Source organism: Leopardus geoffroyi, chromosome D3 (genome assembly GCF_018350155.1).
Source record: "Leopardus geoffroyi isolate Oge1 chromosome D3, O.geoffroyi_Oge1_pat1.0, whole genome shotgun sequence".
NCBI classification, from domain to species: Eukaryota; Metazoa; Chordata; class Mammalia; order Carnivora; family Felidae; genus Leopardus; species Leopardus geoffroyi.
In genome coordinates, this window is record NC_059339.1 from 68,066,011 (window position 1) to 68,087,803 (window position 21,793).

A 21,793-nucleotide genomic window follows, 5' to 3' on the forward strand; every position below is an offset into this window, starting at 1 on the left:
ATGAACCATTAACTGTAAATCAAAGCCCACAGTGAGTGCTGAGTTATAAAGTGAATTAGAATAAGTGGGTAAATGGATGGCTGATCTCAGCCCCAACCGTCAGGGCTGGGGAAGATACACCCTCTGACTCAGAAAGACAACAGAGGATCAGGGTCAGGGAAGGCTTCTTTAAGGAGTGGCTCTAATAGAAAAATAGTCACCACTGTCTCCCCAGAAGCCGGGGAAATAGCAGGCTGCACATTAGTCAATTAACAAGTGCTATTAAATCTTTTGTTCCACTGGGCTCAGAAGGCCTGGCTGACTGTTATGAGGATGATGGCCTCTTCCATTCGGTCACCACTTGACAACGTAGAAAGGCTTTAACTCATCGTCCTGTTGAATCCTCTTGATGTCCTGTGGCCGGCAGTTTTTAGCCTTCATTTTTGTGTCTGAGGAAGCAGTTACCCAACTTGCTCAGGGTCACATAGGGCAGTTTCAGGGGCAGAGCTGGATGCCAGATCTGCTGGGTCTGGCCCCACGTGCTTCTCCTACATCCCAGCAGAGTGGGGCGGCGGGCCAGAAAAGTGGGTCGAACAGCCTCTGGGAAAGTGAACCAGCCAAAACGCACGAGGCAAACCAGTTTCGAGTCAGGCGCTACCTGCCTCCCTCCCAGACCACCTGCACCACGCTGTGGACACATTTTTGCCACTCTGGGAGTTCTTCGGAGTATGGTTTGCATGTGTGCATTTGTAGAGGTGAATATGTGACACGAATACACACACGAATACATTTTTTAAATGTTTAACTCCTTCTACTCCTTGAATGTTTTTACATACATTGCCCACTAAACTCACTCTTCATTGTTAAGTGAGGTTCGCGGGGCGGGTAAACTAATTATTTCCATTTAGTAGATAAGGAGACCGAGGCTCAGGGTCACTTGTCAGATGTCTTGTTACTTGTCAGTGGCCGAAGAGGTAGAGATGAAAACTAAAAGTTGTTGAGGGCCCATTCTGGATCATTCTTTCTGGATCATTTCATTTCCTCCTCCCAGCCATCCTGGGAAGAAGGCATGGCTACCCCATCTTATACCAGAGGACACTGAGCCTCAGGAAGACTAAGTCACCTGCCCAAGTGCTGAGGTCAGGACTCAAGAGCAGGGCTCTCTGATCCCAAAGCTGAGGTCTGTGGTTGCTATGAAAGCCATGGCATGGGGGGAGGGGCAACTATGTGCCAGGCACTGGCTAAGTCCTTCCCCTGAATATCAGTACTAACAGGTTTCTGAGCCTTAAAACGTGCCAGGAATGGGCTGAGCTCTGCCCACACAGACTCTTAAGGACACAGCATGTGTCCTACACGTCTCTGAATCCTTGCGTGGCACAGAGCTGGCTTCCTTGTTGATTTGAAGTGCCCACCCCAGCCCTGTTCTTCTCTGGGTTCCTTTTCTTTCATTTCTGCTGTGCAGATTAAAGGGCAGCGTGGGCTCTCTGTTAACAAGTGCCCTTGACTGCTATTCACATCCCAAATAGCTGCATGCACACCCCACGAGGGGAGTCAAAGCCCCCCAGCCAGCTCTCTGCATCTCAGAAACCAGGCCAGCACTTCTGCTTAAACCACCGCTGCCCACCTTTCGCACGATTCCCACTCAGGTTGTCTTCTCTCACTGCCCGAAGGAATGATCTGAAGGTGATAAACATTTCCACATGAAGGCTTGGGTGTTTCTGACTCATAATTTATTGCTTTGTTTCTGTGGTTTATACTTTTTTTTTTTTTTTTTTTTTTTTTTTAACTTAAAAGAGAGGGCAGGAGTGATGAGTGTGGATGGGATGAGTAATCCCAGCTCTTCTGGGCTCCGGTGGGAAGACAGAAACAAGAGGTGCAGACAGAGTGGAGGAGAGGATGGGAGTGGCTGGGAGGGCCAGGCAGGGGGAGCACTGACCCCTGTTCCGGATGGGGAGGACTTAGGCCCCCACGTGAGATAGCGCCATAATCCAAACAAGGTTTATGTGCTCAGCTGCAGAACGTGGGCGTGTGGAGGCTGGAAGCAGGGAAGTGTTCCAGCTGAGTGATCCATAGCCAACAAGGGGGTGGCCCGTGCAAATCTCCAGCAGCTTCGAGGCCCAGGTCAAGTGCCACGAACCAGCCAAGAGTGCCCCCATCTTCCTCTTAATTGTAACCTTTCATTTGCCCTGAGGGCTAGATGGCTTCGCTAGTCCCCATCACTGTTTATTCTCACTGCCTCCCCAGTTTTATGGTGACCTCCCCAAGGGCGGAGAGCTTGTTTTTACTACCTTTGTATCTTTTGAGCACGTGACACCCACAACAGTCCCTTCTTGAGGTGATGTGTGCCACACCCTGTATGCAGAGCCACGAGCCTCCAAGCAACCATTCATGGACCGAGTTTCAGAAAGTGGCACCAAATGAAAATCACACGATTTAACCTTTGGTCTTGGGCTTTACACTGCGTATGAAGCTCTTTCCTATTCTTGTAAATATCTGATGGGTGATACTAAGCTTAGGTTTCAGAAAAGAAGACCAAGTTTAGGTGATTAACCGATGACTAGTTAGTAAACAGAAACAGCTCTGGAACCCAGGTTTCTGATCTTCGTCTGACTTTCCCTGAAGGGGCTGGAGGTTTCTCTCTCCTTTGAAGCACATAATTGAGGGCACACTGCATTGCTATAGCCCACCCTCACCCAAGATGCACAGTGTCTATCAGCATAACCAAGGCTCTGAAGAAATCTGCTTGGACTGAGTTCAGTACAGCCTTCTCCAAACTGACCTTACCTGGAACTCTTTTGCATGAGACCCCTGCGGTATCCTGCACTGGAAAACGTTCTACGGACCCACTGCTACTTTCCTAAAGGAGGACTCGCCCTCCCAGGAGAAGCTGTATGTTATGGACGAAGGAAGGCTTAAGCTGGACGAATGAAGCTCTAATGGTGAAATTTCAGGGCTCGGTCAACTAGTCAAGACATTTCTTCCTCCTCATCCTCTTCCTCCTCTCCTCCTTCTTCTCCTCATTATTATTATTATTATACTTTTCATTATTAAACTTTCCAAATATGCACAAATGGAAGAGCATAATAAATCCCTACTTGCCCGTCACCAATCACCAAACCAGCTTCAACGATATGCAACAATCTGCTATTTTTGTTCCATCTTTTTTTATCTGGATCATATTAGAGAAAATCCCAGACATCCTATTATGTCATCTGTAAATACTTCAGTATGAAATGCTGCCACAATATCACACGCCTTAAAAAAAAAATTAATAATAACTCCTGGATATCCAACATCCATCCTGGACTTAACGTCACTGATTCTCTCAGATTGGTCCATCTGTGGCAGGTAGGCCCCAAATCAGGACTCAAACCAGACCCACAGAGTGCATTTGGTTGGTGTCTCTCTTAAGACTCTTGAGATTCTAGTAATTACTCTAGTAATCTGCAATAATTTCCCCTGTACCTCCCCTTAACTCGCCCTCCTCATCCTATTGGCAAAACGGGGGCATTTGTCCTGAGGTCTTGGTCTGGCTTTGGTGATGGCAAAGCCACCTTCCATGGTGTCTTTGCGTGTTCCTCTAGTTCCTGTATAAAACGGTAGTTAGATTTACAGGCTTGAGCAGATTTAGGTTCAGCTTTACAGCAAGCAAATATCACGGGCAGTGCGTGTCCTTCCCATGACATTACATCTGGTTGTCCAACTTTTAGCAAAGCCAATATTAACCCATGGGTTTGGACAACTTTTTGAGCACCTGGGTCTTCCCAGTGCCTCCAAAGTTATAGCACATTCTAAAATTTGGTTCTAGATACATCTCTAACACATTGAGACTTGCCCACTTTCTAGGATTTCATGGGAGAGTCTCTCCTACCGTCAACCTCCAAAATTCTTTTTTTTTTTCTAATTTTTTTAATGTTTACTTACTTTTGAGAGAGAGAGAGAGAGAGACAGAGAGCAAGCGGGGGAGGGGCAGAGAGAGAGAGAGAGGGAGACACAGAAGTAGCTCCAGGCTCTGAGCTGTGAGCACAGAGTCCGACGCGGGGCTCAAACTCGCAAACCACGAGATCATGACCTGAGTTGAAGTCTGACGCTTAACCAACTGAGCCACCCAGGCACCCCTCAGCCTCCCAAATTCTATCAGCATACCGTTTCTTAGGCTGTCTCTGTGTGACCCTTAACCTTTCCTTTTTTTTTTTTTTTTTTTTTAAGAAAAGACATTTTTAAATGGCCAGCCAAGCTGGGGACCCCATGCTCCCTTCAGGCCGGACCCCACCAGCAACTCCGTGGGCTCGGCTGGAATCCCAGGGTCTCAATAGCCCGTGGATTCCTCCACCCATCTCCTACAAGATGAGTCGAATCTCAAGGAGAACAAGAACACATAGTTGAATATGATAAATATGCATCCAAAATTTTTAAAAACCAAATTACACAAATCAAGCTTATTCTGAGAGGTTCATGTTACCAGGGGTCTCTAGTGCTCCAATCAGCATAATTAAATACCAAGATCTCTCTAGAATTGATTGTGGTTTGCACATTTTTTACCATCCAAGGACCATTTCAGTGGGATGATTTTAGGCTAATAAGAACCCCCAAATTAGAAACTAATTAAGGAGATGGAAAATACAAATGTATTTGTTTTTAGTCGGCACTATTTTTATCAGAGGAATCATGAAAAATTAAAATTGTTAAATACCCATATGAAGGTTGTCAGTCAAGGGCAATGTGGCTGCCTGCCTCTCCCTGCTGCAAAACTGCACGGAAGATATATCAGAAACTATTCCCTGTGTGTCCCCAGGAAGCAAGAGAGAGACTAATTTTAAGGAAAAGAGTTAGTGAGGAAAAGGGTGCTGCCGTAATACTTTCAGATCCTTGGTGGTTATGATTCAGAGTGCCTCTTACTTTTCAAATGCACGTGTACCTGGCCTCACCATAGTAGGCTTCCTCGTGCCCATTTAACAGATGGGAACATTAAGGCCTGGGGAAGGTGAGGCCCAATAAACAGAGTCACCCAATGAACTTAGGGCCATGGCTGCCTCTCTGTCTAAATGTGCTTGATTTTGTGAAACCTCCTCCCCGCTGTCCTCCAAATGTGCCACGGGTCACCTCTTAAAATAGATGCTAAGTCACAGTGGCACTGGTTTGGAGGATCCTTTTTGATTCGTGACAGCTTTGAGAACACGGGCCCCAGCAGAAGCAGCAGGAAGCAGGAGCCAGCTGCTCCAGGGGACAGGACCCCCTGTCTAGAGAGGCAGCAACACAGGGCCCCAGAGGCCGCCGCGGTGAGCCTCAAAGCACCGCTGACCCCGCCACCCACAATCAAGTGTTGACCCAGCCTTGCAAACACCGCTTCAGTCCCCGGGCCTGGAGACCCTCGTTCGTTCTGTAGACTTTGCACGATCCCAGCGCAGCTGACACCGACACTGACCTCCACCTCTTCGTCCTGCTCCTTCCACACGAGGCCAGGGGGACATGGGGTCTTCCTGCAGACGCGCTCTTTAAAGCTCCTTCCCTGTGGCAGGACTCTCGCCAAACCGCACTGTTCTGCGGTGGTTGGGGTCCAGTGGCTAGAGCAGATGTCGTTCATAAAATACTCCCCACCCCTGGAAAGAGCAGCCATACTCTGTAGCAATGGGTTCCCTTGCCCTCAGAGGGAGTTATCCGTATTTTTATGGCTGGGGAAAACAGGGGGTGATAAGGTAGAGGTGGGTCTTTGTCTCAAAGGCCACAGCTGGAAGGATGGAGACAGAGACGTTGAAGGAAATACAGCTTTTGAGGTAGGATCCCTGGGGTGGGTCCCAAGATGCCTGGGATGGCTCAGGGAAGGGGTCCTGCAGAGGCCAGAAACCCCCCCTCCGCTGGAACACAGCACCTTGGTGGTGTCCAAACCCTAGAGATGAAGGCCTAGGGGCCCCAACATTCCCTATGGCAGAGCTGACATTGGGGCACAAGCTGTCGGCAGAGCCTGCCTCCTCCAGAGGACCACACAGATCCGGATAAGGTGAGACCACAGATAGACACTGCCGCTGTGGGCAGGGGTCCAGGCCTCGCCTCCCTCCCCATTTTTCCTGACCTCCAAATCCTCATCGTTCTCATACAACAGACAGAACTACAGAAATGCCTGCTAGGAAACTTGCCAGACTTAGCCAATAGGGGAACGCAAATTGGTTGTCATTTGATTTAGGAAAATAACAAGGATCCCTTCTTGACATCAAATGCCACAGAGTAATCACTCATTATTGTATCCAGTCCTCCTAGTTACCCAGCAAGATAGAAATGATCAATGCCAGTTTCAACAAAGGCTCTGAAGCTCAGAGAGTTTTAGGAACTGCCTGAGGTCAGCCTTGAACCAGCGGATGCTGGGGTCCTAAGACCAGCTGGGGGGGACCCATAACCAGGGCTGGTTCCAGAAAACATAAATCACCATCTAGAAAAAGTGATTCAAGACATCTCTGATTATTCAAGCTAATTTCCCCAGGGATACATTACAGATGTGCCATAAGAAGAGGACATAATAGTAAGTCTTGTCGTTTAGCTCAAGATACACCTGGCCCCTGGGTGCCCCTTGGCAAGAAATTCCAGATTCTAGACCTGAGCTGTCCAGTACAGTAGCCACAAGCCATATGTGGCTGCTGAGCACCTGAAATGCAGCTAGTCCAAACTGAGGGGTATTTGTAAGTCTCAAGTACACTCTGGACTTCAAAGACTTTGTATGAAAAGAAGAATGTAAAGTATCTCATTAGTAATTTACATATTGATTACATGTTGAAATGATAATACTTGGGCCTTTTGAGTCAAATGAGATGCATTATTATAATTAATTTCACTTGCTTGTGTTTACCTTCTTGCTGTGGCTACTAGAAAATTTAAAATCGTGTGTGTGGCTGACATCTGTGGCTCAGGCTGTCCTAGGCAGCCCTGCAGCAGGACCCAAGTCTTGGTTTCTAGACCCAGCTCACCCGGCCCCACTCCCAGGAACCGCCCTGGAAGCCGAGGAGGCAAGATGTCTCCAGGCTCTTCTCTTCTCAACACTTCTGTAAATCCCTGGGACCGCCCTTCCTGCCCTCTATCCTACTCGGTACCCATACAGAACCCGTGGGCCCAGCAACTGCCAAAGCACTTGAACACGGTTACCATTTCTGAGAGTTTGGATCCACCTGGAACTGTATCTTCCACAGCCAGACAAATTCTGACAACCAGGTTTTCGGAGCCCATGCCTCAGACCCCGTTGGAGCAATCTGAAGCCCTGGGAATCAGGATGCGTTTCTCCCGGGCTTCTCTGCTCCCACCCCTGCCAGACTGTGAGCTCCTCCAAGAGCAGCATAATGGAAGTAAACTCAATGTATTGATCACTTATTATGGTGCCAGCTGCTGTGCTAAGTGTTTTTGCATGTTTTATTTTATTTAATGCTCCCAACCAGCCTGTGAGTGAGAAAGCATGGTCCCTGTCTTGAAGATGGGAGCCCGAGGCTCCTGGAGTCTTGGCTCTGTCCCCACTGCCATTCTTTTTCCTATGTCCCATACCCCCCTCCCTTGGGGGCAGAGATGCCTCATACAGTTTTGCATTGCTGGCACCTAACCCAGGACACAACAGGTACTCGGCAATATTGCTAAAATAGGTTGAGAACCTTCTCAGAGACCTGATCCTTTGCCCTTTCTTACTTGATCAGGAAGCATATTGTCGCTCCTTTCCTGAGGCCACACACACGATGAAAGTCTTCACATACTACCATGCAAGCTGAACCTTTTCTGCCCCTATCACCTGCCCTCCAGGGTCAGCCCTGCCCAGGTCCACAGGCAAGTCTGAGATACACAGACCACCTTCCCCGCTGAGAGGTAGGGTACGTGAACAGTGCAGCGCCAGTATCCAGAGACACAGCCCCAGGCCGCTGTGCTGGGCTATACTTGCTGGGCTCCCTGGAGCTTACCCCCCTTTTATTTCCTTATATACACAGGAGCTAAGTCCTGGGCCTGCCTGGTGCCTGTGGCTGACCCACTTCCTAGAGCTGGGCTCAGCTTTCTGAATTCCTTCCTCATCTTATTCTTTCTGCCTGATTTAGAACAAGGCCACCCAGAAGTCCTAATACTCTGCCCCTCCCCACCCCTTGGCCTGACCCTATGGATTCTGACACTGGCCCACACTGGAATGGAATTTGCCACACCTCCTTGGGCCTCCTGCCCCAGGCCATTGGTCCTTCTCCCCCCCCTGCTCTGGTCAGTTTCCCAAGGCCCTAAGCTATTTTTGCTTCTGCTCTAGACTGCCGTTTTCCCCAAGGTGAAAGTTGCCAGAGTGTTACCCTGTATGACATATAGAGCAAAGACCAGCTTTGGGGTCTCCAATCCCACTGGCTCCCTGTCCTTCTAGCCTCAGAACCCCACCTTCTAGGCTCCGGAGACCTGTTTGATACTTCCTGCTTGGTTGACTTCCCGGGCTCAACTGCTTGGTTGAGATTCCCAGGGTATCTGCCAGCCCCCTCCTGTGCTCCTCAGACGCCTGCTCATGACCTTCCCCAGGGACCCTTGACATCTGCTACTTGATCTAGCACCCTTGGAGGGATGGAGGGAGCCATAAAAATCCCTTTGTCCTTCCTTCTACAAAAAATACCAACCCATCGCCTCACCCTATCATTGAAGAAATCTCAATCCATCAGGAAGGCTCCCCAACCAGTGAGGTCTCCAGATCTATCCCTCATGTATCTCTGCTTCCTGAATACAAGAAAGTGCTCTTGCACCCCTCACTGCCTCTGTTTCCCCACTGGCATCAACTCCTGGCTTCCCAAGGGGCCAATGGGGAATAATGACTTCTTGATTTGTTACTTTGAGCTCTTCAAACAAGCAGTGCTCCATCTATAAAGGCATCAGGCCTTCCCATAAGGCCTAGGAAGTGAACCTACCTGATGCTAAATCTTCCAGTGCCCGGCTCTAGCAAGTGCACGGGGCAGAAACTAATAACTATAAAGCACCCATCTATCACCTTATCAGGCCTTACAGCACTTTGTTTGCATAGTTATCTTTCCGAGGGTTGACATTTTATGTCTACTGCAGGCTGATGTATTCTCCTCCCTGCCACATCATTCAGAAAGGATAGATGGGGCCCAGGTTCATTACCTGTCATTACACCGTGTACATGTCGCTGGGGGCCGAAGCATTGATTCTTCTTGAGTCTCCCTGGTTGTGTTGCCTTCCTGACTTGGAGGCTCCAGGTCCGGTGGTTGTGGATTATGGTCACTCCTCAGGCCCTGGCGGGGCTCCACTCCATCACTTCTGGCTTTCCTGGCTGGCCCGCTCTTCACAGATGGCAACACGTTCTGAGCTCCCAGCTGTTTCAGAGGGGATCTGCAATAAGAACAGAGGCGTCTGTCGCCTCCCATGACCAGAAACACATGTCCAAGTTTTAACTGTTCTAGAACTTTCCAACCATCCTCTTATTGCTCTTTATTCCTAGGTCCTGCAGATGCTGGTGATTATATAGATTTTACCCCAGCCAGGTCTTCACTGCCCATGTTCCGCCCACCAGCCCTGCTCCCAGGCCTCAGGGTGCATACACACACACACACACACACACACACACACACACACCCTTCATTCCTATTTTCTTACCTCTGTATAGTTTGTTTTATCTGCCTGAAAGACCCACCCTTCATCCTACCTACTATTCAGAGTTCAGCTCATAACACCTCATTGCCCCAGGAAAGAGGAGAGAACTTGGTGCTCTCCTTCCAATGTTGAGATGCGCAAAGAATACAGCCATGTCTACCAGGGACATTCCACCACCCCTGGGGTGAGGCTTCCAGTGCGCTGTGGTTTGGGGATCCAGGAAGGCCACCCACCTGTGGCTTATTATGAACCTCCTTCCCTAGCCCTTGGGCTCAGAGCAAGAGACAAGGGTGGGGATGCAAACCTCACTGAGTGAGGGACCCAGATTGGCTCCACTGAGTTCCCATCTCATAGCCAAGACCACAGCTCACACTCTAAGGGGTGGGAAAGCCCCAGCTGGAAGTTACCCCACTCAGCATGGAGGCCTGCTCACCTCTGGAGACTGGGTCCATGCCAGCCACAGCCCTGTACCTCTGACCAGTCATGGCCTCCGCTTCTAATGGTGCAGAGTGTTCCTGCTACCCAGGATGGCTGTGACCCTGAGTTCCACCCTGACCTTGGGCTCCTCTGAGCCTCAGTGAACCCATTTCTAAGAAGAGGCTGTGGCAGGTGGAGAGCGTCCACCAGGGCACCCAGCACTACCAGTGAGGGGTAGCACCATGGACAGGGATGAGTGTGGCAAAGGAAGGCAGGGACATGAGGTCCCGTGAATTCTGTAAGCACGATGATGACAATGTCTTACAACACGTATAATGACTAATACCCTTCAAGCTTTTACATCCATTGGACCTATTTGTTTCACAACAGCAACATAAAGGGGTATTTTGATGATGGGGAAACAGAGCACAGAGACATTGAGAATCTTGCTAAAGGTCACGCAGTAAGTTAGTAAACGAGCCAAGACAGCAACTCCTGCCTCCCAACTATCATTCTTTCCAGCAAGCTCCCTGGTCCTAGGTTAATTTCCTGTCACCTCAGGGGGATGGTGGGTCAAGAGGAGTAGGAAGGGGAGGAGGACAGAGGCATGCCTGGCCTGCTACTGTAGCATGGGGAGAAGAGAACAGTCATGCCTTTGGTTTCTTCCCTGATAGGAGGGTTTAGGAGGAGCAAGCACAGAGGGAACAGTGATAAACAGGAAGACGGGAATGTGCAGGCTCCTTGCTAACGGGAGCAGCTCAGGCAAAGAGGAGATTGGCTGTGATAAACAGCCACGGCTTTCTGGGGGTGGGGTAGGGTTTCAGCCAACCTTGAGCTTCCTGGGGGACCTGGCTCTCTATAGCTCCCACCTGCGAGACATTTCTGGGCAAGGCATCACTGGGGGTTAAAAGCACCTTTGAACAAACTAGGCAATTACTATTATTACCTTCAAAAAGCATATAGGCCTTCGTATGTTCTTTTGTATATGTGACATATTCCTAAATAACACAAATGGGAAGAAAAGCCATAATGCTCCACCCAGATGAAGAAAGATCTGCCCCTAGACAATGGAATTCCTTGCCTGATTCCAAAGCTGCTCTCTGCTTCTATGGACAGGGAGAACGTCACGACTTGGAAATTCCTACCTGGCAATAGAAGACGGGGCCAACTCCTTCCAGAGCAAGCAGCACAGGCCACGGGGCCTAGAAACCCAGGATAGGTGGCAAATCCACAGAGGTAGGCAGGAAGATCACCCCAACGCCAACGACAACCACATAGCTCAGTGCAGACCCACACGCCCACCTCCAGTCAACAGCAGACCAGACCTCCAAACATCAGGCTATGGGAAGAACAGAAAATCATTCCTTTGGCATTAGCCCTGAGTCCAAGGCAGCCCAGTAGGTCCTCAGCCAACCTTGGAGCTCTTAAGGGAGCCCTACGACATGCAGGGAACGCCATGGGGGAAGGAGAACACGCTGAGCCCCTTAGAAGCCAGTCACCGGCCTATCCTGCTGGCTGCATGGTCACCTGGCAGCTGTAGCTCCAGAGGCAAACAGCTAAAGCTCATCAATTCTTGTCGGGGGTAGGGAGGGTGAGGAGAGGAGGCCTCTCGGGCCCTCCTGCAAGGTGGGGCTGAACCACATTCACAGCAGATGGTGCTGTCGCCCTCACTCCGGGATTCTCATTCCTAATTATCTGTGCTGTCAGCAAAACAATTAACCCTCGAAGAAAAATTGTGCCGTCCACTCCCAACCATACGAAAAGGCAATTTTTCCCAAGGACGAGGGACACTTAGGGCAGCGGCAGACGGAAAGTAGGGCAGCCTTGCACGCGGTTCCGGATCTCACTCGCCCTGGGCAATTTCACCATCCTCTGACCTCCGCGGTCTCCGAGGCCTCGCGGCAGCCCCTCCCGCCTCTGAGCCTGCACTTCCTTTCCCATCCAAAGGCGGGGAGCCCAATCCCTAGGGTCCCCTTCAGTCCCACAGCGCTACCATTCTACACGCCCGGGTCTTTTCCTCCGGATTCCAAGTTCCTGTGGAGCTGAGCCCGCTTCTCCGTGTGTTCCTTCGTTCATTCGCTCACGTGCTTACTCATCTGCTTGTTCGTTCACCCCGTTATTGCATATTTACCATGTTGCTCCCGGGAGGAACAAAGAAAATATCTACTCAGCCTTCTTGACCACTGCTTGGAGCCCTCTTCCCTGAGATGTGGGGGAGAGGGAGGGAGGATGGCACAAGGAGAGGTGGGGGCCCCCAGCCAGGAGCTTGAGCGCTTGGCAGGGGCTTGGCTTCAGGCCGCAGGAGGAAAGTCCTGCTTCTGCATGTGGATTCTCTCTGAAGATTAGGCTGCAGGAAGGCAGCCTCCTCTCAGAAGGGCTGATGTGGAGCAAGCCGCTTTGGTCTCCAGGGCAGGCCTGCAAAGGGCCGAGAGGTGTGATGGAAGGAGAGCCTGAAGCCCCCACCAGCACCGTGGGGCCGGTACCCGTACGGGGTCTGCACGTCCGAGGGTGCTCGTTAAATATGTGAGGCGAGATGAATGAACCAGGTTGCCCCTCCTTAGAGGACCTGTTTTAAAAGCAAAGGGAGTTTTTACAGGGCTGGGGCATGATGTCTGTTCCCCCCGGGAGGCTACCATTTAAGGCCAAGATCGCTTGATCTAATTCACCCATTCTCACGCGCTGACATGGAAGAGAAAGCAGGGTGGGCTAGAAATCCCAGAACCTTTGTGGTCAGTGCTGAGCGAGCCTTCAGGCATGAGGCTGTCAGGGCCACATTTTCCACGTTCCATCTGGAGAGGCTGACGGGCGGGCTGCTCTCAGACAGAGAGCTGGAGCAAGACCCTGCGGCAGGTGGCGGCCCCGTATCCAGCCTGACTCTCACCCCGCTCACGCTGCCCCCCAGGATTGCCCCTGAACAGAGCGGGGAACTCTAGAGGCAAAAAGGGGAGCCCAGGTCAGGACACTGGCTGGCTCCCATGGGGCTGTGGGCCCCCTAAGGGGCAGGGGCGGGGCTCCAGCCACCTGGAGAAGGAGCACAGAAAACAAGAGGGTGGGATTGCGGGTACGGTGCGTGGGGTAGAGAGCTGGGACCCCTCCTCCACCACCATTTTGCCCAGGTCAAGCCCATGACATCTTTCTTCCCTTCCCCCATTGCCCATCCGGCTACCAGTCCTTGCCCCCGTCCAGGGCCCAAGCGCACAGGCTCAGATGCCAGCCAGCTCCTCGGCATAAAAGGAGTGTGTTTATATTCAAAGCGGGCTGTTGCCCACTCAGAATCTGCCCACTCGAAGGCAGCACATGTGACCGCACCCCCTGCCCAGAGTCCAAGCGGGACACACGCCAACCTCTGGCTGGAGACATTTCTAAATATGAGCCTGGCACAGAGAGTCAGGTTCCCAGGCCTCTTCTGCCCTGGGAGACCCAGCCAGGATTTTCGAGGCTGCTGGGAGGGAGAGGGCTGGGGGCAGGCAGGCAGGATCAGGAGGCAGCCAGCTGAGACAGCCATCAGCCCTAGAAATATCGCCTGAACCCCTCCCTGGCCTTCCAGCCTCGTTAAGGGAAGAGAAAGGATTGCCCTGCCTCCAGAAAGTCTAATCAATTGCCCGCAACCCTTGGCAGTGGGCACAGGAAAGCCACTGCCTGCTCAAATGCGCACGGATTAAAAATATACAAATGGAATATTTTTTCTTCCCCTCTCCTCAACCCCCTGAAGCCTGGGATGCTTGTTAAAAATAGCCTTGCTGTGGCGTGGATCCTACAAAACCCAACCGCTGGCAGGAAAATTAAGGAGCCGTTGGAGACAGCGCTAAGTGGTTACCCCTGGGGAGTAGGCTGGGGAGGGACAGGAAGGGGTGCTCTCAGGTGCTTCTAGACACACTGCTTGCATTTTTAACGATAAGCAGATATTATTTTTATTAGTTTTTCTTTTAATGAAAGTTTATCCATTCCACCCTCTAGGCTAAGTTTAAAGCTGAACTTGCACTGTTCTAGCAATCCAGCAGCCTGGTGCTGACCGGCTTGGCTGTGCACTGACCCTCGGCACCCAGGACGACAGGCACAAATACAACTCTGAGTCACGAAAGGAGCACTGAATCCAGAGTCAGGGTCTCAGATCTCTAACAAGCTGGCTGTGTGACCTTAGGCAAGTCACTTGAGCTCTCTGGGCTTTAGTTTCCAGCTGGATCAAATGCTAAACCAGGTACGTCCGAGTCCTGGCATCTCCCAACCTTAGGTATTGAAGGAAAACATCTAGGACTCGCCGTGGATTTCTCCCCACCAAGAATGGGCAAGGGGAGTGTGTCCCTGGGCAGAAATGGGGTTTTAAAAGCGGGAAGTGGGCAGCAAGGAGAGAAACTACTCTGAGAGAAGAGACTGACTCCACACCTTGATGATGAAGTGCAGGGTAGAAAGAGCATCACTTCGGTCTCCAAAATGTCCTGGGTTCAAATCCTGCATTCAGCTGTCAGCAACTATGTGAACTCAGGTAATTGCTTATCGCTGATGCAAAGTGACCTCCTCATCTGTCACATGGGGTAAGAGGGTGTGCACTTCCAAAGAGGGTGTGCATGTTAAATATAATAAAGTGAAAAAGTACCCAGCTCACTGTAGAAGCTTAACATCCCTTTATCCTCTTCTTTCTCCTATCGTCCACCCTGCCCTGCATTACAGGGCAGTTAAGGGTTGGGCCCTGGATCAGGTTTGTACCCCCACTTCCACCACCAAATAGCTTGTGGCCTTGGGCAAGCAACTCAATTTCTCCGTGCCTCGGCTTCTGCATCTGTAAAACTGGAGTGAGCTACTGCTGTGGCCCCAGCCCGCAGTCCTGCCTCTACTAGCCAGTGGGGCCCTCAGTTTTCCACGTTGCATCTTCCATGGGTTTGCCGTTTAGAACTTCCTTCACAGCCCGCCCCCCCCCCCCACCCGCCGTCTCGCCGCTCCAACCTCTCTAGGGTTCCTGGCCCACGGTGGCCCACCACCTGTAGTTATCCTGCTGATCTGGCCCTTCCTTATTCACCCCCTAGCTCCTCCCCATGTGGTCTCCACACAGCAGGTTGTGCACCTGGCCAGGAGCATGGATTCTATCCTGGAGGCATGGGGAAATGGGTTTCAGATCAGTGCTTCTCAAGCTTTAATGTGCTTATGAATCACCTGGGGATCTTGTCAAAATACAGATGCAGACTCTGATTCAGGAGGTCCCGGTGGGGTGGGGGGGTGGGGGGGTGGTCTAAGATTCTGCATTTCTAACAAGCTCCCATGGGATGCCCATGCCACTGGTCTGGGATCACTCTTTGATTAGCAGGGCCGTCGAGTGGAGGAAATCCGTGTGTGTGTGTGTGTGTGTGTGTGTGTGTGTGTGTGTGTGTGTAGGGGACAGAGACAAGGCAGACAAATTATCCAACTCAAAAAAAGGAATAAAATTTTGACAGAGATGGCACGATGGAGACCAAGTGTGGATTCCAGAGACCCACTGAAGAGGAAAAGTAGGAGAACGTTTTACAAAATTACATGACCTTATCCAAACAAAAATAATGCTGATTGAGGGGTGCCTGCGTGGCTCAGTCAATTAAGCGTCCGACTTCGACTCGGGTGATGATCTCCCGGCTTATGGGTTCCAGCCCCGTGTCAGGCTCTGTGCTGACAGCTCGGAGCCTGAAGCCTGCTTTGGACTCTGTGTCTCCTTCTCTCTCTGCCCCTCACCAACCCCCGCCCCAAAGATAAATAAACATAAAAATTAAAAAAATAATAATAATAATGCTGATTGAGGGGCGCCTGGGTGGCTCCGTCGGTTAAGCGTCCGACATCAGCTCAGGTCATGATCTCACGACTGGTGGGTTCGAGCCCCTCACGGGGCCCTGTGCTGACAGCTCGGAGCCTGGAGCCTGCTTCGGATTCTGTGGCTCCCTCTCTCTTTCTGCCCCTTCTCCACTCACACTCTGTCTCTCCATGTCTTAAAAATAAATAAACGTTCAAAATAATGCTGATTGAGATAACGAAGGAACACAGAAAGATGCTTACTCCATGTTAATTGAAAGAGCCGACTGCCAACTACATACACTCTACGTCTTTAACTCTGCCAAAGGCACATTTAAGAAAACTGCTGGTAAGGCTACAACTCAGGATCACGAGAGCCGTGACACAGTAATGCAACCACATGTATTTCTTTGTCGTTTTCTAGGTGTTCTTAATGAAGTTTTATTACCATTTTTGTAATTCAAAAAGTACCTTCTACCTATTCTTATTTGCCCACGTCCCCAAACCGTCAGTTACTCTGTGTTCTTGAGGTTTGGTGTATTTTGAGCACAAACAGCCATTTGCTTGCAAGGGCTGGAAAATGGTGCGTTAAACCTTCTCAGTCAAACCCAAAAATAAAGCAACCCAGATTCTGTTATTCCTCTAAGCCAAGGGTCCAGCGCTTTGGAAGGCTGGCACTATCACCTCTCACTATAGCAACAAGAGGACCCTGGTAACCCCGGGCTTATGGTTATTAAGAGTAAAAATAGGAAGTCTGTAGATAGATGTTCAGTAAGAGGCTGCACTGGACAGGCCAGGCTTGGAGCCCTCTCTGCCTCTCTTGCAGGAAAGAGAAAGCAAAACCCAGACTCTAGCAGCTGACTCCTGCAAGGCGACAAGGTGGGCTGGGCATTTTCTTCTGTGTTTCCCAGGTCAGGGCCATCAGCTGCCTTTCAAACCAATTCCTGACCACCTGGAGGTGGGCTGTTCTAGAACAGGAGTCAAACGCTCCGGCCAGGGATGCTTGCGACTCACGTATGTACTGGGCACATCCACACCACTTCTAGCTCCTCGCCCCCAGGCTGCCCCATGCATCCTGACAGGAACACCCCTCCATCCACCCGGACGCACATCCCATTCTGGGTAGGGTCTCTTCAACTTGTCCTTGGGCAGATGTTCGAGCCGCCCCCCCCCCCTCCCCAAGTCTCCCATCTAGACCTTGGCTCTTACCTCTGGGAGGTGGGAGGAGGTCCCAGCCCTGGTCTGGCTGCTCCTGGCTGAGGCACAGGGTCTGAATCCAGGCCCGCTCCCCAGCCCCTGAATTCATTTGGCTCCCTAGCGGACCAAGTTGGAGGCCCCGTTCTGACAACAACTGGCTTTGGAAACTTGGGCAAATCACTTCCCATCTCTGAGCCTCAATTACATCATCTATACACATTTTTCAATGGGTCTGTGGAATCTCGTGGTCTTTTTTGCTCCTAACGCTCCACGATGCAAACAGAAATCACCATTTATCTGGCAACACAGATGAGGTATTTCACATACGAAGGTTTTCTAGACAACTAAAAACATTGCCCCTTCAAGCAACAAAGTGTGTTTCGTTTTAATGCTACTGCACAAATTAGTTTTCTAAACGTTTATATACTTCTCTTCCGTTTGTGGCAAAGGATATAAAATCTAACACTTGTTGGGTACATCCCTCCCCAGCGTTGTTCCAGAAAGCACTTGCGGTGGCTGAGCTGCAAGGTAAGGTATGTAAGGTAACGTAAGGTAAGCTTGTCTTCATGGTTAGCTGTTATCTCCAGGAGGCTCTCTGCTGTGCTGGGGGATCTGTCCCCACTGTGGGTTTTTCTCTCTTTGTCTATCTGCCCCTTCCCACAGGGAGGCTCCCAGAGCTCATGCTATCTGTTTGGGTATGGCTGCCTAAAGAAGCTTCTCTGCCTCTAAGGTGCAGCTTAGAATCCTCTCGGGCTGGGCAACCATGGGGCTCTGAGTAAAGGGTCGGGTGGAGGGGTTTTTAGGAACAAGAAGCCAGGGCTTCAGCCACTTTCAGTGACCAGAGACACTTTTCCCTCACTCTGAGATCTTTGTTCTGGATAGGAGGGGTGACGGCAGGCTGATCTCTGGATACGTGAAGTGTCTGTTTCTTGGCCCCACACCTGAACTGGTACTTGTTTCTGCTTCACTGGATGATTTTCCCAGATGCCGGTTTAGACTAGACCGTCAGGGTTGCCAACATTATTACCTACACAGGCCAAACTAGAAAGCGAGCTCAGGTTTAGAATGTAACCCCAACGCTGTATGTCCATAATGTCACCTCCTCCAAACCGATCCTCAAGCTTCAGTGTGCCTTTGCCTTGCTTCTTCCCAAAAGGATGCTACAAGTCCCCCAATTAGGCTTTCTTTTCCCTGCCTCCCCCAGGAAGCCACCTGGAGGCATCAGGTCCGATGCAAGCTCATCCCTAGACCAGCGACAGCTAGGAGAGCAATCTATGTGCCCACTCGTCCTCTCCCAGGTGAGGTAGGGTGAAGCCTCAACGCCCCTCTGCCTTTGCCCCTCCATCCCAGGTGGGAGCCAGTTACTCCCAACTCTCAACTCCCAACTCCCAACTCCCAACTCGCAAGCTCTTGTGTCCCCTTTGCACACCGGCCTCCAGAAGCCTCTTCTCCCAACTGACCAGTCAACTCTGTATTCATCATCCACCCTACACATGCCTCCGGAACATGTGAACGTCCTGTTCTGTGCATAGTGGAGCCCACCACAGCACTAATCTCGAGGGGACGCCAGCAGAGAGCCTGGAGGTCATGGTCGGAAAAGAGAATTTTGGAGTTTCAAGCCTGGTGATGGATAGTTCTGAAAGGTAGCCTTGATGGAAAGCCAGGCTGCCCACTCCGGGAGGGGGAAGCTTCTGGGGATGAAACATCAAAGCCACTTTGAGACCAAGGAGGGAGACGGCTTGCAAAATACTGAGGTCAGCAAGAAAAAGGGCAGGGAATGGGGGCAGAGGTGGCCTGGGAGACCCACGGGGGAGGCAGCTTAGGGAACAAGTGGGGTGATGGATAACCGGGGCATCAGTGAGGGCAGATTGACCAGTCCGGACCTGACCCGCGATTTCACCCTGACGCCTGTCAGAAAGGGGCCTCTGCAAAACCACATCCCCACTGGATCTGGCCCGGGAAGCAGCATGGAGGCAAAAAGATGAGCCAAGATGGTAAAATAGCACAAACTTTGCAAAATAATGACAACCGCCAGGAGCCAGGCATTTCCCAAGGAGAGGTCAAGTCAATTATCAGGGCACCTCACCCCTGAACTGGCCCCTAATTCTGCTTCGCCAGCTGGTCTCACCAGCGGAATTGTATACACGGAGCCGACATGAGCCAGACCAGAAGGCAAGCCCTGGTTAGAATTCGGTCCCAACTCTGTACATCCCAGTGTGATCCCAGGTCCGAGACCAACTCCCATTTTTATAGACCAGCAAACTGAAGCCCAGAAAGAGAAAGCATCCAAGGTCACACAGCTCATAAATGGGGAGTCTACATTTACATCCTTAGCTATGAGCCCCTTGGCTGCCACACTTCCCTAGACCCCCGTTCCTCCCCTGGGCAAGGCCAGTGGCTGCAGGCTGCTTTGTTCTAGGAGGCCCTGCTGTCTCCCGGCATAAAACCACTGCTCCAAAGTCTCATGCAGCGGCTGAGACGGGGCCGCAGGATTACTCCCTCCGGTAGGGCTGGTTTCCAAGAGTGACAGCGTGCACGCGTGTCACCTGGCTGTGCACTCTGCACCTCCGGTCAAACACACACAGCACACTTGGCCAGGAGGGGAAGGCTGAGAGATGAAGCCACTGGAAGCTGGGGGAGGGAGGGAGGAGAGGAGAGACAGCTGCAGGGGGAGGGCAGCTGAGTCTGACGCGCTTTCGGCGCAGCTTTGGGTGTGGTGCTGGCTGCAGGGCGGCTGGCAGGACTTGAGAAGCACCTATTTGCAGCTTGGTGGCCCCTTCAAATGGAAGGGTAGCAGCACCCTGGCAATACATGACAGAGGAGGGAGGGCTAAAGGAGGAGCCTTTTGCCTTCATTTCCTATAGAAATGGCCATGGACAAAGGAAATGGCAGAGAACAATGATAGATTTCCTCTTTATAAACTAGGCTCAAAAACCAAGTTTCCAATGTTTGTTTGTTTCTCGCGTCCTTCCTAATGCCTACCCAGCACTGCCCGGGGCAAACTATAGGGGCCGCATATATGCTTCCATCCAATAGGCTTTTAGTGAGTCCCTGCTATACGTTTGGCCCTAGTGAGATGACGAGTGGACAGGAAACCACAGCGGACCCCTGCCTGAGGGGGTGTAGGGGTCTCATGAGGGGAGGTGGGACACACACCTCCCAGAGCAGAGGGCCAGGGTCACCGAGTCCTTGAGCGCTGCCCAAATGAACGGTGTCCACCCTAAGTGCTTTAGGAGGGATGTTCAGAGCAGAACCCACATTCTCAAGAGGTGTTCAAGGCAGGCTGCTGGCCACAAGCAGGAGAATGAGGGCAAGTCGTGCCCACTGGGGCCCCAGGTGGCAAAGGTCCTAGAAATGCCATGCCCGACAGGCCAATGTTGGGGGCGGGGGACACAGTGCACATATCCTGGAAGCCAGTTTTAAAGGGAAGTGGAGATACTGCAAAAGTTTCCAGGAGGCCTCTGGGGCAGGGACCACGTTTTTTTCCGTGTGAGGCTCCTGTTAATATTTCCTTGTGTTTCTATCCCATGAAACTTTATGCCCATGAGACTATACGTGTTGTAATTTTTACCCTTTTGTTTACACAAGCAGTACCACACCCCCGTACTGTTCTGCATCTTGCTCTTGTCATAATACCTGTGACATCATCCCGGGTCGGTATACAAAAGCACCCTTCTTCTTTTTTACGACCGCACACTAGTCCACCACATGGCTGCGCTATAACTGATGAACCCCATCTCCCGCTGACATTTCTATTTGTGCTAATCCCCGGCTCTTACAAACAGCCCTGCAATGAACAGCCTTGCACATATGCCCTTTCCTATCTGTACCTAGACCTGCAGGATAGAAGTGGAATTCTTGGTCAAAGGACGTGTGCATTGAAATTTCGCAGCTACTGTTGACTTGCCCTCCGTAGAGCTGAACCAATTTACACATAGGCTCCCCCCCCACCCCCGTCCTCTGTAGGAGTGAGCTCATTGCAGCAGGGATGTCAAGGCTTACGTTCCCTCCGTGTTCCCACAGTGCTCACTCCAGGGAGAGACTCAGGAAGCCTTTGGGGGTCACCATTGCTCCCAAGCACCTGGACTCTTAGTAACGGGGGGCTGGACCAGAGAGGAGGGTGAAGCCAGCAGCCAGCGAAGGGAGGGCTCAAGTTCAAAGGACTCAAAAGAGCAGTGGCTTTGTGCCTCTTGAAGAGCCAAACTGCTCCTCCTGCATGGACATCCCGCAGGTTGAGAGACAACAGGTTTCCCCAGGGGGGACAGCATATTAACACCGTCTATAGGAGGGACTCTCCACATGTGCTCCAAGAGGAGATTACAAGCGATTTGGGTTTCCAAAGTCCCAGCTGTACCCGTGGTAAGAAAGAACCGTTTTCTTGCTGTTAATCCATTCCTGGTGGAGATGTTGCTTCAAATTGAATGAGCCTTTTATGTGCTGAAGTCAAATGCGATCTAAAAGATAAGTGAAATCACTTATTCCGGAAAACATGAAACCTTTGATCAGAGTGATTAAGATTTCACAGCAGCAGTTGCTGAATCAGGGGGGTCCCCGAAGTACCCATTCCTCCCACCAGCCTGGCCTTGCCCTCCCCGCCCCCCCAACCCCTCCACCCAACAGAGCAAGCTCAGGCTCTGGCCCAGGACCCGGAATCCTACACGCTGGGAGACTGCTCTCTGGCAGAGCACAGGGGAGACTGGAGGGGAGAGAGCAGAGATCTAAGTCTCTACAGTGAGCCTCAGGGGCCCTGCCTGGCCAGAGGGGCAAGAAGTAGAGGTGTTATGGGGCGCCTGGGTGGCGCAGTCGGTTAAGCGTCCGACTTCAGCCAGGTCACGATCTCGCGGTCCGTGAGTTC

The 21,793-nt window shown here is 51.3% G+C and overlaps 1 protein-coding gene across 2 annotated transcripts in view; it reads right to left on the minus strand.

Moving 5' to 3' along the window:
- Window positions 1-21,793, minus strand: part of ZBTB7C (zinc finger and BTB domain containing 7C) — a 352,927-nt gene that overhangs the window by 273,124 nt on the left and 58,010 nt on the right. Inside the window, exons 1-2 of one of the 2 annotated variants that reach the window (XM_045458927.1) lie at window positions 11,136-11,327; window positions 9,085-9,312 (exon numbers count right to left, since the gene is read on the minus strand). The gene's annotated coding sequence lies outside the window, so the exon portion shown is untranslated. Of the gene's footprint in view, window positions 1-9,084; window positions 9,313-11,135; window positions 11,328-21,793 lie in introns of those variants that run through there. The other variant, XM_045458926.1, reaches the window with a different exon arrangement.